The sequence below is a fragment of the Equus przewalskii genome, chromosome 9, assembly GCF_037783145.1.
Source record: "Equus przewalskii isolate Varuska chromosome 9, EquPr2, whole genome shotgun sequence".
Classification (NCBI taxonomy): Eukaryota; Metazoa; Chordata; class Mammalia; order Perissodactyla; family Equidae; genus Equus; species Equus przewalskii.
In genome coordinates, this window is record NC_091839.1 from 82,852,687 (window position 1) to 82,866,520 (window position 13,834).

The 13,834-nt window shown below is 51.7% G+C and overlaps 1 long non-coding RNA gene across 1 annotated transcript; it reads left to right on the forward strand.

The window, feature by feature from the left end:
• Positions 1-152: 152 nt before the first annotated feature.
• On the forward strand, positions 153-5,292 carry LOC139073662 (uncharacterized). Its single transcript, XR_011522664.1, has 3 exons — positions 153-1,362; positions 2,663-2,875; positions 2,966-5,292. It is a non-coding gene; the product is annotated as an uncharacterized lncRNA (long non-coding RNA).
• Positions 5,293-13,834: the final 8,542 nt, after the last annotated feature.

Genomic DNA, 13,834 nt, shown 5'->3' on the forward strand with positions numbered 1-13,834 from the left:
GGAGCCCGGCGGACGCCGCCCGGGGACTGACCGCGCCAAACCCGGGAGCCGGCAGGCGTGGGGGGTGGAGGGGCCCGCTGCACCTCTGCCCGCGGCCCCGCCCTGTGCCCGCCCTCGGCCGCGGGGGCGAGGTGGGTTCCTGTCTGCGCCCCAGTGTCCGGCGTGTGTCGGGACGTGGGGAGCGCGGTCGACACTGTGGGCGTGGACACCGCGCGCTGGACAAAGGCTCACTTCCTCCGCTTCCGGATGAGTCCATCCCCACCACAAATCTCCACTCTGCGTAGACCCCACTCGATCCACTCTTTTCGTGGACTCTTTTGAGGTTTCTCCAAATAAGAGCCGTGTGCCAGCATGCACCCGCGCCCAGAACCCCGCCTGCAGGCCCGGCCCCGCTTCCGGTGCCCGGGTGACCGCGCAGGTGGGCGGTGACTGCGCAGGTGCTGGCGGGGGGCGCCAGGGAGGAACCAGCTCTCGGGTCCACACCTCCGGAGCCTCCGGCAGATCCCACGAGGGTCACACCTTTCCTTACACCTCCAAAGGTTTCTTCTGGATCTCTTACTTCTTCCACTAATTTAGCACGAAAGAAACGGGAAGCACGCAGCGGCACGCACAGGCCAGCCTTCTCTATTTCGCGCTCTCGAGGGAAAGAGGAAAGGACTCTGCCTTGTGTCTCCGGCAAGTTTTGAGGACGAATAAGATAAAAGTACTGAGAAAGTTAGTATCTGGAACCACGTGAACTCATTCTACATGAACCACGTTCGGGTATTTTCGTCAGAGGCAAACACCTTCACGTTGCAAGAATACACAGGGGTGCCCGCCGAGTTCACCGCCTGCGGCACAGACTGCGAAGAAAATGCGCCCTCAGCTGGTCAAAGCAATGAAAATACGTGTTTAATTAGCTGAGATAACATATTTGTGAGAAAAAAAAACCCCACATTCTTACAGACCAAATAGAGTGCTGATCATAAGTGTTTTCAGACAAAATGAGCGCTTCACGGGTGTTCTCATATCTCTGCATAATTTTGGACTAGATATAATTTCTCGTTCCAGTGGGTTTGAGGAAAAGGGCTCATTGATGCTGAGGTGAAGGCAGAGAAAGGGCTCCGAATTTCTGGAAGAGACTCCAGCGCCCTGGTTGGGGTCCAGCGATGCCCACCCACGCAGGAGCCGCAGGCTGTGGAACCAGACGCCCGGCGCAGATGCTTCCTCACGCCGGCTGTGCGACACTGGGCCGCCCAACTTCGTGCCTCAGTTTCCTCACCCCATGGTGTTGTAATGACTATTAACAGAGCTGGGATGCTGCCTGCAGAGCGAGCCACAACGTGGGGGTTGAGGACGACGACGACGACGATTTTCACGCAGGTTTTCCACTTTAATAAGATTGGAAAGGGGCCCTTTCACGTTTGCAAGGGGCTAGTTCCATAGATGGGTATCAGCGTAAATCGTTGTTATCTTGGACACGCGCAGCTCGTCCAGCCTGGTCCTGAAATGAGGGTTATGGGGAGCAGACAGTTCCCCCTGCTGGGAAACGGAGGGATTGCAGGGCCCTTGGCAATGTGGATTGTACCTGAAAAGTTTTTATGTTTATGAATTTGGGGGGTTTATGGTTATAAAAGCAATGAATATTACAAACAAAAATACATAAATATATAATTTAATGATGAAAATTTGTAGTTACTTTGCTCTCCCATCTAGAGAAGGTCTAGTCACAACTGTGGTACCAGCTACCTGACATTTGCGGGGAGTTCACCTCGAGCTGTCAGTGTGTCACGTCCATCTGATGAGGTGTGTGCCGCTGTCACCTCACTTGAACGAGAGAGGGAGCCTGCACATCACGGAGACCCTGGGGATGTGAGAGGGTTAGCGGGGCCCTGAAATAAGCTGTAGGCTTATGTCAGGCGGTTCTGGAGAGGGCTCGAGGAAGTGGGTGCTGGCGCTGAGTCATGTTGCATCAGGAAAGGCCACATCTTGTCTTGTGGTTGTGGTGTTTGTCTTCTCTGGGCTCAGCTACGGCTGTTCAGTGGTCTTGGTTTTGTCTCGCTCTGCCGTGATTACAGGTGGCTTGTCTGATGTGGATATTTGGTGGAACCCATTGTCTCAGCATCAGATCATCATGGCCTGGCGCCTGGTTGCCAGGCCAACCACCAGCTGTCAGGGATTTTTTTCCTTCTCTTAGGTTCTCCTTGAATCTCTCCATCCATCCTCCCCTTTATCCGTCTGGGGCTGGTCTTCCTCTGCCCTCTCACCCAGTGTTGGCATCCCCGGGGTTCTTTCCATGAACGATTCTTCTAGCCATTCTATACCTTTTCTTTCTGTTATGTCATCCTCTTTCATGATTTCAATCCATGCTATACCCTTGTGACTTGCTAATATGTACCTTTAGCCCATACTTTTCTATGCTTCAGAATGTTCTAGTCAACTTCCAGCACTTGGCACCACCTGGCTTCTCCCCCAAACACTTTGACCTCAGCCACTGCAGAATTCAAACTGCCTTCTTTTCTCCTGAACCATTGTCTTCTTTCTGCAGCCTCAGTCACACCTCCATCATCTCTGTCACCGAAATTAAAACTCCTCCGAGGTCGTCCTTAACACTTTCATGTCCAGTCTAAGCCCCGTAGCTGGAAGTTGTGCCCCCTGCTTTACCTCCCGTCTGTTCCTTCAGCACAGACTCTACCTCGCCCTGCCGCCCCGCCTGGCGCCGCTGCCACAGCTGCCTCCTGACTGCCCTCCCGTCTCCAGTTCTAGACGCTCCCTCCTGCAGAGATGCTGAAATGGTCCAGCCGCATGGGACCTGACCCTGGCAGTCTCCCTCACGCCCCCTCGCTGACCCTCCCCACCTCTGAGATCGAGCGGAGACCCCTAAAGCGACACACAGGTCCGCCCATGTGCTGCCCATCAGCTTCTCCAGTCCCATCCACCACCTCCACCCACCTCACACCGCTCAGCTGTCTCTTCTCTCTCACAGCACCTTTCCTAATGCAGGAGTGAGGTGACCGTTTGGTGACCACGTGGACGAATGAACGGCTGTCACAGCCACCTGTAGACCCGGCCTGTCTGTGCCTCAGTGTGCTCGTCTACTGTTGAAGTGGCTGGAAAATGGACTGTAAGAAAACTTATAGCTCTGAAATGCTATGAAAAAATAAAGGAAAACATTCTCAGAATCAAAATTGAAAAAATACGTACTTATTCAGAACAGCAGGTGGCTGTAGAACGTCGCTTTTCAGCGTAGCATTTGAAGACAAAATGGACCAAATCCCCGGGGAACACCAGCAGTCACAGAGTGTGATTTCCTAACGCTTCCGTGCTTAGTTGACAACACTGCGTCCGCCCTCTGGGTGCTTGGGGTTTGGGGAGGGTCCTGCGACGGAGTGATGGATGCTGACCCCGGGTCAGCGTGCCCAGGCGGCGGGGGCAGAGAGGAGGGTGGCCCTCGCCCTGGAACAGTCAGCACGATTACTCAGAGTGGGAGACAGGCTGTGTACAGCCCATCTGTGACCCAGCTCTAACCAAACCCCAGCTCTAACACCTCCTGGGACCACGGTGGCAACATCCCAGCAGGGACTCGGTGACAGCCTTTCCGTGGAGGGAGCAACAGACACTTGTTTAAAGTTGCTCTTCCGAGGACTCCACCAAGTCACATCACAAATAATGTCTCCACATTCTGACAACCGACTGAGGGTTAGAGGCTGCTGTGCCCATCTTACAGAAGAAGAAACCTGAGACTGAGCGGTTAGGGGGAAGGTTAGAAGGAAGGGCTCCAAACTCCCGTCTGCTTGCTGCAGTGTCCATGCTCGGTCCACTCCGCCAGCCTGCTGCCGTGACCCCTGAGTGGAGCACGGCATTGGAACACACAAGCGCACGGAGTTGAGGAGGGCCCATGTAGACCTGTGCTACGCCTAGAGAATGGCCGCATCTCAGCATCAGTTCCAAGTCACCCGGTGATGGGAGAATGAAGTACTGAGCTCGAATAACGTCATCTGGACCCGAAAGTTTAATAAGAAGCAACACAGGCTGCATTCACTGAGCGCTTCACGGTGTGTGGCACTATTGTTGGGACACGGTGTGTATCACTGTCTTTATTCTCAGGGCAACCCTCTGGGGTTGGTGCAGTTATTACATCCACTTGCAGATGGGGCCCTGAGACACAGAGAGTGTAAACCACTTGTCCACGGTCACACAGCGGGTTGCTGTCAGAGCCAGAACAAAGCCTAGACCCAGCTTCTTGGTCTGAGGCCTCGGCGCCCGACCACTGTGCAAATGACGACAATGATAGCGATCACCCTCACACAGCCCTTCTCCAAGCCAGGCGTGTCTGAGCATGCAGGAGTTCTTCCTGCCCTCACGGCACCACGAGCAATGTGCAGCCGTGGCTTCTGCACTTCAGATGAGGAAACTGAGGCACAGAGAAGCTGAGTGCCTGTTCCCAGATGACACAGGTGGTGAGTGGCAGAGCTCCCCTGTCCTGCACAGGTCTCCCCGTCGTCCACAAACTGACCTCAGACACCTCCCAGGAAGGTCTGCACCCCTGCACATTCCCGCAGCATCCTCGTCACCTGCCAGGCCCCGTCTCTCTTGATTTCAGGAAATGTAACTGCCAAACAATGAATTGGATTGCCATACAGATGGAGATGAGAAGAGAATGTGCTTAAATATACGATGTTCTGCACCGTTTAGCACCTCTGTTGAGGAGGAACAGTCGTCCCCACGCTCGGGGAGCCTGCACGGGGCGGTGTCCCTGTTGTGTGGGGGCTCCCTCATGGCTGCTCCATCAGAGAACAGGACAGCTGCTGGCCCTGAGTCTCACAGGATGTCAGTGCAGCATGACGACGTCTTCAAGTCCACCTGACAAGCTTTCAGGTCCATTCTTCTGGAGATGCACCCGGCAGAAGGGGACAGTTCTTATCCACGAGTGTCTCGTTGTCACCATTTCCACTCCTCAGACTCAAAGGAAGATACCTCTTCTCTAAGTGAAGCAAAATCCCCAAGTGTTTTTCTCCTTCTAGTGTCCTGTACGTACACGTATGCACACAGCATATGAAATAAAAATGCTTTGCTTTAGTAAAACGGTGATAAATTTCTGGTTTGGGAAGTTTAATCAATTTATGAATGCATCATTTATTAAATTTATAGAAATATTTATCTCATATGATCTTGGCATATAGTTAGAGAATACTAGTGGGCTTAAGAAAAATAAAAATCATTGAAATCTCAAATGTAAAACAAATTCATTATGGATTTTTTTGGTGTTTACAAACCACCATATGAGTTATAAAATACTTTATAATCAATGCAGTAATTTGTGGTTTAATTATGGTTGTTTTATCTCAGGACCACTTTTTTACTTTTCAAATGATTTAAAGCAGCGTTTCTTTTAAAACAGCTGTGAGTTGATCCAGCAGCCGTCTGTTGGCTTTGTGGCTGCCAGGAAGGAATACAGCCCCACCTCCATCTCCTTTGCACTGACAATTTAAAGCGGGGGACAGCTCGCGCGGGAACACGCGGGAAGCAAGCGACATTAAAAGCCTTTACGACTAAGTGCGCAGTGGAGACGTCTGTGTGGACGCCCAGGAAGGAGAAGCGTGCGGCAGGCTGAGTGTTGGTTTCCTGTTGCCGTATTCCAAGTTACCACACACTTAGCGAGCTAAGACAGCACCCACTGTCGGCTCACAGACCTGTCGCCCCCAAGTCCAGGCAGGCTCAGGCTGCGCTTCAGACCGTTCTCCACTTAGGGTCTCCGAGTGGAGAAAGGGGGTGTCGGCCTGGTCAGACTGGGCTCCCCTGGAGTTCCCAGGAGGCCCCGCTTCCAGGCTCACTCCCGTGGTCAGGAGAAGCTGGTTCTTTGTGGTGGTGCAGCTGAGGTCCCCCTTCCCTGCTGGCACAGTGGCCCTCGCTCCTCCCTGGCCTCCATCCTCAGAGCCAGCAGTCGCACACTCAGACCCCCTCACACTGAACGCCTCTGCCCCCTCTGCTGCCAGCCGCAGAAACTCTCTGCCGTGATGGGCTGTGCGTGGAGCTGGACTTGGCATAGAGCATACGGGGCTGAGCTCAGAGTCAGGGGGAATGGTCCACAATGAGCCTCTGGCGAGGATGGAGATGTGCAGGAGTGACGAACAGCCTCTTGAGTGGGAGGGTCACCTTGGCTGCTATAGCTGCAGGTAGAGAATGTCCTTCAGCCGTCGAGGTCCACAGGTTGTTCTGGCGGATAATGGCAACCTGCCGTGAGCCCCTTCATCAAAATGCCTGCACATGCATCGAGTTTATGAATGCAGGAAAAAGCCACAGGAGTAGGCCTGCTGTAACCTCGCCAGACAAGACTCGCGTGCTTTACAGCCACTCGTCGCCCAAGGATGGGGACACATCCTGAGACGTGTCATTAGGCCATGTCGTCGTTGTGCAAATATCACAGAGTGTCCTTAAACAAACCTAGATGGTACAGCCTGCCACACACCTGGGCTCTACAGGACTCATCTTATGGGACCACTGTCCTGACTGACAAGTCGCTATGCAGCGCGTGACTGTCATGAAATCCAAACTCCCTCCTGAGCCCTAAAGGCCTGGCTAATCGTCCCAGCCCCACCTGGTGCCACATGCCTCCACCAGGCTCCTCCTGGCCTCCTCCCTGTCCTCCAACACCCAGGCCCTTGGCAGTCCCGAAGCCTCTGCCGTCACTGCTCCCTCTGCCAGGAGCACTCCTCCCTGAGCTCTGCTCATGCCCAGCACTCTCTCCTCCCTCAGCCTTCAGCACATTCTCCATTTTGATGAGACCGGGAGGTGTCAGGGCCCCCCACTCAGTCACTCTAACACATCACCTGTTCATTTCATTTAATGTCATCTGTGCATCGAGGGTCCCCAACCACGCTCAGACTCAGTGATGCGCTACAGGGAATCACAGGGCTCCAGTCGTTATCTTCATGGTAGTGGTTCATTGCAGTGAAAGAATGCAGATCAAAACCAGCAAAGAGAAGAGCTGCGTGGGTACCAGGAGCCACAGGGAGACGCCCTGCATTCTGCCAGCAATGCTGTGTGACAACACGTGTGACGTACTGCCAAGCAGTGATGTGCACTGAGTCTCAGTGCCCAGAGGTTTTACTGTGGATCAGGCCCATGGGCATGCAGTGCCCGTCACTGACCTGACTGCTCAGTTTACAGCCCCCCTGTCCCCAGTGGTCAGGCTGACACAGCAGGGCCCAGGGCCTCTGAGATCTGAAGCACCCACTCCAGGCGGGACAGTCCCAGGCTCAGAGGTTATCTCCCAGGAGCTGGTCCAGGGCCAGCCCCCCAAAGACAGGCCTTTCTCTGGAACCTGCAGGGTGTGAACAGCCTGAGCCTGCTAAGCCAGCCCTTCAGTGCACAGCTGCAATGTCTTGTTTGTTGTTCACTGTTGTTGACTGAGCATCTCCCCCCGGAAGACGGTTCCGTGAAAGCAGAGGAGCATATCTGTGTCCTCCAGGGCAGCACACTCGGAAATCACCCAGTGCCTGGCACAGGCAGACACTCAGAAGATGTTTGCTGAAGGAGGAAATAAATGAATCAGTAAATGGCACATGTGAATAAGAATTTACAGTAAGTGACTCTTACCTTGGCTTCTTACAGGAATTTTGTCACACTATTCACCTCAAGTGCCTGGAAGAAAGTTATAAGACATAACATTTTCACAGAGAAAAAGTCTTCTAAAGTTATGTCTTTATTAGCATAAAATTCCAAGCATTCCTGCAAGAAATTTTTTAATTTCATAATTATTTGGCCTGGCATGAAAATCCTATCTAAATATGCCAGAAGTTTGAAAAATAATTTTGGCTTTGTAATGAATCTTGCTTTGTCACAGAGCCTGCCTTCCTCGAGTTATAGGAATAATCCTCCTACAATGTTTTCTGAGGCATTTACAGATTCCTTAACTCCCATCTCAGGGGCGTCTTAGTCTTTCGAACTTCCTGAGGTGGAAATACCTATTTATCTAATATCAATAATGAAACAAGTTTCCAACACGGAACATTTCTCCTTTGGGGGGTGCTGGGCTCTGCCCACTAATTGTAAATGCAGGACAACTCACAAACACAGAACACACAAAAATGAGTTAAAATCTCTGTTTCTGATTCTCTCATTAAAAAATGCTGCTAAGAAGTCGTGATTATTCATGGTTCAGGCACAAATTGTAAAGTGAACTGGTCACACACGGTGGAACCATTTGTTTCCTGGACTAGAGATTTCCTGAAGCCAAGATGACTCTGGGGAGCGCTACACTGAAGAGCTGGGAGCGTCTTCAGCAATCAGGCACAGCAGAAAGTGAGTTATCTGAGAGATGATGCTCATAGCAGGACTGAGGAAACCCAGATAAATGGTGTCCCCTGCATTCACTTTGTGGGAATCTGTGGGTTTTTGTTTGTCTGTTTTTTGTGAGGAAGACTGGCCCTGAGCTAACACCCGTGCCCATCTTCCTCTATTTTATATGTGGGATGCTGCCACAGCATGGCTTGGCAAGCGGTGCTAGGTCTGTGCCCGGGATCCAAACCTGTGAACCCTGGGCCGCTGCAGCACAGTGAGTGAACTTAACCACTGTGCCACCGGGCCAGCCCTCTGTGGGAACCTGTGTTTTGAGATAAAAGAGATTGTTAGAAGAAAAGAGATTGAGATGTGAGGATGTGTACAAGCTCTATAGATTTGCATAATCGGGATAGTAATAAATCCTGCTGTGGACAATGAATTTTAGCCCCAGCTAAAGCCATAGTCTTTGGTAGGTGAGGGTCCCTTGCTTGGAAAATCATTGCTCTGCCCTGAGAAGTCAAGCACTGATGCGGCTGACTGCGCTAAGCCTGGACTCTGGCAATGTAGGATTCACCTGGCTGCTTATGAAGGTCACACCTGTCCCGGCCCCACCTCGAGAGGGTGCCTCTGCAGTAAGGTAGGCTGTGTACAGTTCATCCTCCAGGTGCCAGCAGGAAAGGTCCTGACAAACCAGGCCATGTGGTCATCAACAGCAGGGCTGGGTGTATACATACGCACAAGGACCCCGAGTGGTTCTTGTGAGGGGGGTGTGGGAATCCCCCTGAGGGAATCCCCTCTGTCCCCCGGGCCTGCAGCACCTGTAGGGAGACTCTCTGCCTGGAGGGAACCACCTGTGTGTGCAAGGAAGGCCTTCGGATGGCGTGACCAGGCCCTCTGCCAGGACTGAAAGGGTCCAGGACACGGGACTTGCAGTGCTAAACCAAGTTCTGGGCAAACAGGACGAGTTGGTCACTCTGTCAGGGGAACCAGGCACAGTAGCCTTTCCAGAGACTTAGGAATGGGAGACGTCAACAGGAGGAAAAGTGGGAAAGAGAACTGGGAACTCTCGCGGGAGTGCAATATTGCCTCCACCCAAAGGCATGAAGGCCCATGAGAAACCCTTCCCATCTGAGTGTGTGCATTGATTTCTGGGGCTGCCGTGACAAAGTACCACAAACTGGTGGCTTAAACTAACAGAAGTTTATTTTCTCACAGTCCTGGAGGCTAAAAGTCTGAAATCAAGGTGTTGGCAGGGCCATCAGAAGGCTCCAGGGAAGAGTTCCTCTTCGCCTCTTCCTGGCTACTGGCGGCTCCTGGCAATCCTTGACTTTGCTTGGCTTGTAGCTGCTTCACTGATCTCTGCACCCATGCCCCCTGACCTTCTTCCCTGGGCTGTGGGGAGTGTGTATGTCTCCAAACTTCCCTCTCCTTTCTCTTACAAAGACACCAGTCGTCAGATTTAGGGCCCACCAAAATCCAGTATGACCTCTTCTCAACTAACCACATCTGCAGTGACTCTGTTTCCAACTAACTCACATTCTGAAGTTGCCAGTGGATGCGAATTGGGGACGGGGTCACTATTCAACCCAGCACAGCATATAAACTACATTAATGGAAAAAGAACCATTTTAAAAGATGGTTCCTACAGCCCCCTTTGTCTGGAGATCCCACCACGTGGTGTTCCTACTCAAAGAGGTTCACTCGCCTGCCCCGTGGTCCGGGTTTAGCATCTCCATCCCACACGTGCAAAGCCCTGAAAAGCCCAGGATGGCTCCCCATACAAAGATGTGGCAACTGGGTGACAGTGTCACTGCGATCGATGTTGAATCTCGTTTCGTGGCAACACCCAGCCCGCGCAGGTCCTCAAACAGGGACTGAGAAGAGTGTGCTGAACGAGAAACAACTGGGCCATGTTGTATATGTTTCGGAGTTTGAGAGGGAAAAATGGAATGGAACTGACATTTATTAAGCATTCGACTCTGGCAAGTCCTTCCCCTGCCTTATTTCATTTAGTCTTCACGGGAGCTGTGTGGAAAGCACTACCAGGCCAGCCTCCCACTGGTCTCTCTTCTCGGGGTTTTCTTAATAGAAAGGGGCCCCAGTTCTCATGAACTTGCTTATTCCCAAGACCTCCTCAGAGGTCAGAGGGCTTGGTTACTAATGCCTTGTCTCACTTAGAAGGGCTAAGCTTAGTAAGACACAGGAATTAAGGTATTGGACGGGCTTGCTTCCCTAAGCAGTAACAGAGCCATCTTCCATTCCTTATTCAAAACTCTGCACTCTTGCTGCAGGCCTCAGCGAGTGCCCTTCTCCTCTCAAGCTGGGTCGGCAGGGGTCTGGGAAGGAGTCCCACCCCCTCCCCCTGCTCTCCCCTCCTCAACGCCCCGAGGGAGCTGATTGTAACTGCGCTCTAAGACCTCTCCCACGCAGCTGGACCCCAAAGCCCTCACTGCCCAATACAGAGCAAAGCGAAGGCAGCTAGGTGCGAGGAGTCGTGTCTGGGGAGGCAGGAACGAGTCTCTCCCTAATAGCAGTCCCTCGTGGGCAAGGCAGCAGGGATGGGCTGGGGGCAAAACCAGACCACTGTGAGGATCCGGAGAGAAGGCCCAGCCTGGAGTCTGGGACTCGGCCCAAATCCTCTAAGAGCCCCGCCCAGCTCCTCCATGAGCCCCGCCCAGCCCCTCAGAGAGTCCCGCCCAGCTCCTCAAGACGTCCTCAGCTAGGCAGGCTCCAGGTTGGTGGCGGCTCTGGGCTGCTGCAGACTGCAGATCAGGGATTTCCTGTCTCTGTCCCCAGGGCCAGGACAGCAGCAGGCACCCCTGAAGTAGAGCATTAATTATCTCCACAGCACCGTGTCTTCGCAGAACGTTGCACTTGGCAAAGCTTCCTAAATGACGTGCTGTATGCTTTCTTTCAGCCTTTCCAACAGTTTATCTGTATTTTATCCAACATTGCAAAAGACACTTTCTTTAATGTACGGAATGAAAATGTTCACTAAATCACAGTGGACTTAGCATCTTATAAGGACGTTACAGTAGCTCATTCTAACATAACTTTATGTGGCTCACAGGAAAAACAGATCAAGTGTGAGGAACTTCTAATCATTTTTTTCTGTGTAGGAGCTAAGGCATGGTTTTCAGAATTGAATTTGTAAAGGGTTGTGTTAAGATAGTTTCAAACATACCTAAGAAACAGACGTGTCCTTCATAGGCCTTTTCTGTTTTTTATGTGTCACAATAACTTTCCTGTGCAAAATATATCTGAAGGCAGGACAGCGGCACACCAGTGAATTTTTACAAACTTTGGGTCTCAAGGGTAGTGAATATTTGAGAGATGACACTAATAGAGCTGCCTGAGGTGAGGGCATTGGATCCCAAGTCAGGATTCCTGGTCCTTACCCAGACTCTCCAGTAACCAGCCGTGCAATCTGACACTTCTCTAACATCTTCACGCCTTAGACGTCTTTTCTCGAAAATAAACGTATCCAGCGAAGTCAGTCACTCTCAAAGTGTGCCTCCTTGCCCCCAGACCCCAGAACTTTCACTCCAATTTTTCTCACTCTTTCTTGCTGGAAGCTGCAAGAGACCAACAAACAACACTACTTTCATGTCTTTCTGAATTTGGAATAATTGAGTGACCAGTGCTGGAACCAGAAGGATGGAGAGCAAAACACAGGTTTGATTACTGACGGAAGCATCTGAGAGTGCAAGTGATGGCCTATCCGAGGTGGGAGGGGGAGATAGAAGAGAGAGGAGGGCTGGAAAAGAGAGAGGGAGAGGGGCACCCCTGAGAAGGCGAGCGGTGGGAGTGAGTGTGAATGACTCTAAGGAGAGCCGGTGAGGAAGACAAGTAGAAACACAGGGAGGAACAAGGCAAATGTGACGTCACAGGACCCAATAAAGGAGTGCATTTCAAGGAAAGAGTGGTGAATGGTACCGAATATGATACTACATTTTCACATACTGAGGTATGCGAGGTGGCTGTTCTGGTTTAAACCTGGTTCAGCCTGAACTAAACAGTGCTGAGTTATGAGCCATCAAACACACTGTACACATGTCTGCTTTAAACATTAAAGTAAAAGATACACATCGCCTCAAAGCAGAAGAACGCAGTCTTCAAAGATAAGCATGCACACCTCCTCCTGAAGATAATTTCCCTTACCTGGAAATCAAGGTCGTGTCGACCTGCTAACCTGTAACTGAATGTCTCTCTGAGACCTTGATGAACATGTGTCCTGGGTGTGCTGGATGTCTGCTCCTTGTTCTAAAAATGTATAAAACTGAACTGAAAACCACACTTCTCTAGAATGCTTTCTTCCTTTGTGGAGACTGCCTTCCTGGGCTGCAGTCCTCAGCTTGGCTCCAGTAAAACTCACCTTCTTTCTCTTATCTATAGAATAGTTATCTGGCTTTTACATTAACAATTGCTACTAAGAGGCACAATAAAATGAGGGCTTGCCTAAGGTATTTAAAGAAAAGAGATGGAGTTGGGGGCGGGGGAGTAAGACAAGCCACAGGGCAGGGGAGGTTCTGGGAGAGCATCAGTAAGGAACCCAGAACCCTCCCCGCCTCTCATCACCTGCTCTCTTCTCCGGTCTCGGGTCAAAGCTGAGACTGGCCGCTTGTGGGCAGACTCCCAGCCCCAGTCTTGGTTCAGTACCTCTACAAGCTTCGGGAAGCAATTTACTTCCCCTCAGGGTGAGGATGCATTTCTTTTTTGACAGTAACCAGCGGCAGCAACTCTTATAAACTTCAGCAGAAAGACACCTTTTTGGAAGGGTGTCCGGCAGCTCACAGAATTTTAGTGAAAAGGCTGAGGAACTAGGTTTGGCAAATAGGCCAAACCCAAAGGAGACCAGCAAGAGGGAAATGGGCTGAGGGTCCGGTCTCCAGGTGGGCGGGTCAACCGTCGCCACATCGGCTGCATCCGCGCAGCGTGAGTCCCGGCTGTCCCTGCTCCTTCACTTTACTGAGTTGTGGGGAATCCTACACGTGAAAGAGGGGCTGTGGCGTTCTGTGCAGGGTAAAGAATAACACAGTGGAACTTCTGCAGCTGCTGCTGGGCATGATTCCGAGGCCCCCGAGCTCTGCTGATGACCCCCTTCCCTCATCTCTGCCATCACGAGACCCTGGATTTGCTCCTATTTATAGTTTTACTACGTGTTTGTGTCCCCAAGCTCCGTGCAGCATTGTGGGTGCTGCCCGTTTTTGTACTTTGTATGGGTGAAATCAGACTGACACGTTCCTCGGTGACGTGCTATGATGCTGTGGTTTGTAGTAAGAAATGCGTGTTTGGTCTTCCTCCATTCCTGGCACAGAGCTCCTAAAACCCGTGGAATTTCCTAAGAGAGAGAGCCACAAAGGTGACTTTCGTTATGTTAATGAGGTGACTTTGGATAGCGTCTAGGGATGGGCCTGGCTGCCAGGGAACCCAATCAATTGGTCAGAGGGTCGGGACTTTCAGCCCCACCCCTGACCTGTGAGGAGAGAAGAGGGGCTGGAAGTCGATTGAGTGCCAATGACGTAACCAATCATGACCGTGTGATGAAGCCTCCACTAAACCCGGAAGGGCA